This window comes from Saccostrea echinata, unplaced genomic scaffold, assembly GCF_033153115.1.
Source record: "Saccostrea echinata isolate AGI-Se365-2 ecotype Australia unplaced genomic scaffold, CSIRO_AGI_Sech_v1 ptg000042l, whole genome shotgun sequence".
NCBI classification, from domain to species: domain Eukaryota; kingdom Metazoa; phylum Mollusca; class Bivalvia; order Ostreida; family Ostreidae; genus Saccostrea; species Saccostrea echinata.
In genome coordinates, this window is record NW_026889791.1 from 2,470,729 (window position 1) to 2,477,390 (window position 6,662).

Below are 6,662 nucleotides of genomic sequence, written 5' to 3' on the forward strand. Positions count from 1 at the left end.
CAATTAAACAGGTCGATACTAAGGTACTAAGATACTAACGGGTATATATATTTTCACCTAATATGTTTTCATTAAGTGTTTTCATAAGAAGTAAATTGCTGGAGGATATCATGTTCTCCCTGATCACATCGATAGCGTGTAGAAACAGCGGTATATGAACACACGCTTTAGTGTACAAAGCAAACGTGTAAACCAAAAGGATGGGAAAAAACGACGAAATAAAACATTTCTCTATTAACTGAAATTATTGTCTTTAGACAGATAAAAATAAATGATTATCCGCCTGAGAACATGTGAAAATTATACCCAAGTACAATGTAACGAAGGATTTTGGGTTTAATCCCGAGTACACAATTATAGCAATGATGTGTACATGTACATTGTACAAGTCATGCAGAATACCGCTTTTTTTTATCCTTCGTCCATTTGTTCCTCCTTAACGGAAAAAATTATCAGTAAATTATATTATACCGAACGAGGTTGAAAAATGCAGAACTTTATTTCTTAAAATGAACAGCAATTATCCGACTTTTCTCATATCACTGTAAAAATGCCCTAAAAACTAAAACCGTCTGGTTTGACTTTGTCAACGCGTTTTAGACCGGGTTTGAGATTTTTATTAAATGTCTGGAGTATTTCGCTTATTCTGCAAGTCCTTATAATGAAAGAAAACACTGGCAGATTTAGAGGAGGTTCAGGGGGCCTCCCCCCACTGGCGGATTTAAGGGGGGTGGGGTGGGGGGTGGGGCGCAAGCCCCCCACCCTAAAATTTTCAAAATATGACATGACTAATATTAATAATGCCATACTTTGGTTTTATAATTAATGGTCAATTAAAAAATGGTAATTTTATTTTATGACCAAATATCGGTTTTCTTAAAAATCAAGTCTGAAAACATTGCCTTCTCTAGGCTATGAATATTATCTCATAATTATTCAAACCGGAAAACGTCTCCCGATTTCGTTTGAAGGGTAAACAGCACTTGTCAATATCCTATCATGATGCAAGGAAAAATACTGCAATATTTAAGTTATCCGACCCATAATAGCCTCAGATTCAGTGAATTTGAATGTATAACAGATATATATTGGCTGAATACTCAGTATATGTAGACATATTAATCTTCATGTTTTAGTATCAATATGTAAGAGCGGAATGTGTCCTAATTCTTGACCTTGTCCTGTCCTTGAAGAGTTATCCCCCTTTGCTTTTATTTAATAAAAATCAATTCTAAAGAAATCTATCTCGTAAAACTTTAGTTTTCAATCGCTTTTCTATTCCTTATAATTGAATACATCTTTCCACCACAGCATTTTTGGATATGCCTCTATAGTATTTAAATTTTTATTTTCAAAAACTTGCGTGTCCCCATAGACATCAATGCAATCTTCATTAATTAATTACTGCTTAGGTAATTATATTTTTGAAAATTTCTCTTGGTAAATCCTTTACTACTCTAAAATGCTTTGAATTAATAAAGTATTTAATACAGGATGGATATTTAAGGTTAGAAAATTAGGTCCTAATAAGGGTCGAAGGTAAATAACATTCGGCAAACCTCGGCTGATTCCGTCACCATCATCCAGATGAGGTACGAATCGGCCGAGGTGTGCCGAGTGAGGTAAATTAACGAATTTAAAATCAGACGGTCTACGTTACAAACCTATCCACTGATTGATGTATTTATTTATCAAATGGTGTAACTATGCAGTAATTTACTTACATAGATACAAGACTTTTTTTTAACGTCAGGATATAGGTTAGGATGGTCACAGTGTAACTTCGACCACCTGGTTAATTTCGACCGTTCATAAATACCTTAAAATAATTTGTTTATGACCCATTATAGTGTACACACATCTATTTTATGCAGAAAGAAAATGCATTTTTCATATACAAATCAATGTCGATAATAATAGGCGAAATTTATTTCTTCAATGGAAAATTACATCCAAGAAGAAACTTTATCGCCCGAAAAATTACGGACGAGTATATTTAAACCATTGCGGGGAATTATCAGTTTATCACCTCTGAAAATATCTTGTATATACAGAAAGACACAGTGGATATTCCTGGCGTGAAATTTATCAACTATGTTTAAATTTGCACTTAAATTCATACCTTTTAAATTTATAGTATTTAGTTTTTACAAATAAAATGCAAATCAGCTGAACAGAAATCGGCCGAAGTTACCCTTTGCATGAATACGGCGTCAGCAGGTAACTCAGTTCGACCAATGAAAATGACGCAATGCTATTTGTTACCAGAAAAAAAATCATGACCACCGTCCGTATAAAAAAGTATTAGGATAAGTATTATGTACAAGAATACTCCGTAGAAACTAGTTCTATAACCGTGAAAAAATCATCTGTTTTGTTTACATGCGGTTTAGATGCCTGCGCATTTATATACATTTGTAGCATGCCTTGACAAATCGGTAAATCAGTCTCTAGGCACCTGGTGCACTTTAATGTCTTCAAATTAGGTACATTTTGAAAATTACTTTTTTTCTTTTTGTCAGCATTTTTTCACAATCTTTTATGTTTTACAACAGAATAATTTAAATTAATATATATATATATTTTTAAATTAGAGATGACGCGAATAATTTCATTTATATTTGCACACCGATCGAAAATACCCCGTGTGCGGTCGAAGTTACCCAACACACATATCTTGTAAATGGAACACATTTATTTTATATCATGACGAATAATACATATAATACAATTTATTCAATCGCATCATCTCGGGCCTTTCCGTCAGAGGTCGGAAAAACAACCTCGAATGTATTAACATCACCGGATGTTAAAAATTTTTACAACATAGTCTCTTCCTATTTATTTAAGTATTGGATAGACGGAGTTCAAAGTCCCTTCTATGGTATATTTTAGGTATATCTTTACATTCAATAAATTTAAACTCCATACTCCACGGATAAGAGGTCTTCCCACATTTATTTCAATGTTTGTGAAAAGGGGGGGGGGGTGTCACGGCGTCTATGTAATACATTCGAGGTTGTTTTTCCGCTAGTCGGAGAGGCCCGAAAAGTTGCGATTGACAATTTAATCTGAACAATAAAAGGCATTCCGAAGGAAAAAGGATCCAGTAAAAGTTGAGCGTAATACATGTAATAGGCAGTGACATACTTGAACAAATCTAAATATAAAAAAATAATCAGTCGAAATTACACCACCCTATCTCCACCCTACCCTACAGTGTATCTGTCATATGTATAATACTTATAAAAACAACGTTGCAATATTTAATTTTTCAGATATTCTTTGTGCATCATTGTGCTTCGTTTATTTCATACTGCTATAAAGGGAACTGCACGTTACAGCGAGTTTGTTTATTTTGTTTCGTTGGCTGCGGTGGAGATACATGTGTAGGCCAGTGAATGGAATTTAAAAAAAAAAACAACACTTTTTGGAATAACATTAGAGTTACATACAAATATCAGGTTGACTAGCATCCTTGCTGAAATAACAATGATTCAGAACGACTTCTAAGATACACGAAGTTCGGAGATTCACGAAGTTCGGAGATACACAAAGTTTCTGCTTTCTCAAGAGTAAATTTGAAATAAAAATTATCGAATGATTAATAAATTTGTGCATTATTCTGAAGCAGACGTGAAATTCCTACAAAGACTTTAGAGTACTGTAAGTTACAAACTAAATTCATATCTTATTAATAGGCTTTTGTGTAAAGGAAGTAATCAATACAACTATTTTTGTGTCTGGTTTTACTGACTCTTAAAATTCACGTAAACCCAGGAGCTTCCGGGGGCTTCGCGCCCTGGGCCACCACCAGGGCTTCGCCCTGGACCCACTGGGGGCCTTAAGGCGGCCCCCAGACCCCCTGCCTGAACGAAGTTATCCACGCCCCTCCCCCCCCCCCAATCACAAATCCTGTATCCGCTCATGACGCCCTTTTGTATCCAAAATATACACAAGATTTAATAAATCAATTTATTATGTGGCTTTGGGGCCCTACCCCGACACAAAACTGGTCGGGCCCCCTTTTCAAGATTCCTTTATCCGCCACTGAAAAAGAATGTGTTGTTCTCTTGGATGTCGATATCTGAATTATGTTTTATTTAAACACCTAGTCTAATATATCATGGGCGCCCAAAATAGGACGATTATTTGTTTTTTAAAATAAAGTGGTTCTTATAGATGTTAAAAAAACTTATAAACGGCTAAATAATTACATGTATTTAATTCATCTACAACAAATGTTAGTTTAGTTCTTTGCTTTCATAATCTAACTTTTATAAACTAACACGAAAGTCGTGCGATCGTATACAAATACTCAGAAGCAATCTTTCATATTTAATAAACGTATAGATGAATAAATTTTCTCTCATCACTATACGTAAACCCCCATCCTCGAAATAAATAGAATGTTTTCCTTCGCAGTCGGTTGGTTTAACCAGGTACATTAAGTACAAGTGAGGTTTGAGCTTTACAGAAGCAGGTGATGAATTCTGAGAGAAAGGCCCTACCTATTTTATATACATGTACATTCCTAGGGACCTGGTTTTCTGAACCGATCTCACTGTTATTCTAAGACCTAGTTAGAAATTCTCTCTCTCTTTCTCTCTCTCTCTCTCTTTGAAATGCAGGCCCGTCGATTGTAAAATAAATGAAAAAATAATTTCAATTTTTAATAAGTATCTCATCTCCCAAGCCAAAGACCCAAGTAAGCTTTTGCTGTTCATAATTCTTCATCTCTGTTTGCTATCTTGGTGTTTATAAGCATTATCGTTGTTGTTGTTCTAAAGCTACTCGTAAATTTTTCTCATTTTTATCTTATCAAGAACCACTGGACCATAACAACAAAAATTAACACAGAATATTTTTGGTAAAGTTTTGTTCAAATGAAGGGTCACATCCTCTTTTAACGGATACATGTAGTAAAAATTAGATGGGGTCCAGGCGCAGATCAAGGAATTTTTTTCCATGGAGAGGGGGGGGGGGGGAGGAGGGGATCCCAATAAAAAAAAATATTTCAACCCAGAAATTTCTTGACGAGCCAAAAAAAAAAAAGAAACTCTTTTCCAAAACGTGAAAAACCTATTTCGTGTGTGTGTTTGTGTGTGTCAATGGGGGGGGGGGGGGGGAGTGGGGGTCGTTGACTTTTAAAGCTTCATACCTAAGACTTTTCATACCATTTTAACACAGATCCGCGTTTTCGAGGAAGGGTCCGCGTTTTCTGGGGGGGGGGGGGAGGGCATGGTCACTTTTACTTGTTTAGTATATACATATATACATTTAACTGCCCCCCCCCCAACCCCCTCTAGATCAGCGCATGGGGTCATTTGAAATTAGTATTCTCAAGAATCCCTGGACTAGAATGAGAAAATTTCCAACATAGCATACATTCATTTTTTTTTTTCAAATCTTGATTCCAGGGAGAAGGTTTGGGCCGGAAAGAGTGTTCATAATTTAACATAGGAATTTATATATTCCCCCAAACGAAGTGTGTGGGTTTGGGGTGGGGGTGTTTTGAGTCTTTTGGAATCACACTGTCCGTCTGCCTAGCTGTCCGTCTCTACGTGATAGTTTGCCAAGGATATTATAACTTTGTTATGAAGAAACTGGAAGGTCATACTTGGTACAAAGATTAATAATGATCCGAAGATGCGTCATGGTTTTGATCCAACATCATTCCGGCAAGTTCAAGGTCACTGGAAAAAAAAATAGCAAGTATCATACTTGATACAGGAATTGCTTATGACAAAATTAAAGGGTTTGACACGACCTTCATCCAAGGTCATTCCTGTAAGTTCAAGGTCACTGACAGAAAAGTGTAAAATTACTGTGTGTGCTATAATTTTGGAAGCTCATACTTGGAACAAAGATTGCTTATGATCCACCGGTTTGAGATAACATAGTACCAGACTGGCAGAAGAAGTGGCAAATTCGTGCCTGGATTATAAATTTATAAGGGGTGGGAGGAACACAGGAAACTTTTTCTCAGATTGCTTGAGATGGGTTTGTCCTGACCTTGAACAAAGGTTTTTCCGGCAAGTTCAAGATCACTGGCAGATAAATATTATTTTTTTTCCCCATGCTATAACTTTGTTATATAAAATCACTGGAAGCTTTTACTTGATACAGAGATTGCTTAAGATCCAAGAATGTGTTTTGACCTTGTTCCAAGGTCTTTCTGGCAAGTTCAAGGTCACTGAAAGAAAAGTGCAATATTCTTTTTCAGGTATATCTTTGTATTTGAGTATCACTGGAAGCTCATAATTTGTTCAAAGGTTGTTTTTGACCTTAACGTAGGTCATTTAGGCAAGTTCAAGGTCACGGATATACTAGTAATAAGTGTAAAATTCAAAAAGGTCTAGTCGCCCAAGTGGCGCAGTGGTAAGAGTGTCTGCTCTAGAGTCGTGGATTAAGGAGTTGATCCTTACGTCGCAGGTTCGAATCCCACTGTGGGACGCAGAGACTGATCCTTTGGATGAGACCGTACAAACTGAGGTCCCGTCTGGCAGTAGGTTTTGGCACGAAAAAGATCCCTCACTGCTCAATGGCCATGTGTCCAGAGTATAGGTCAAAATTTGCAGATCTCCATCGGCAAATGGTGGCGTCTCCATATGAGTGAAAAATTCTCGAAAGGGACGTTAAACAACATACAAACAAATAAA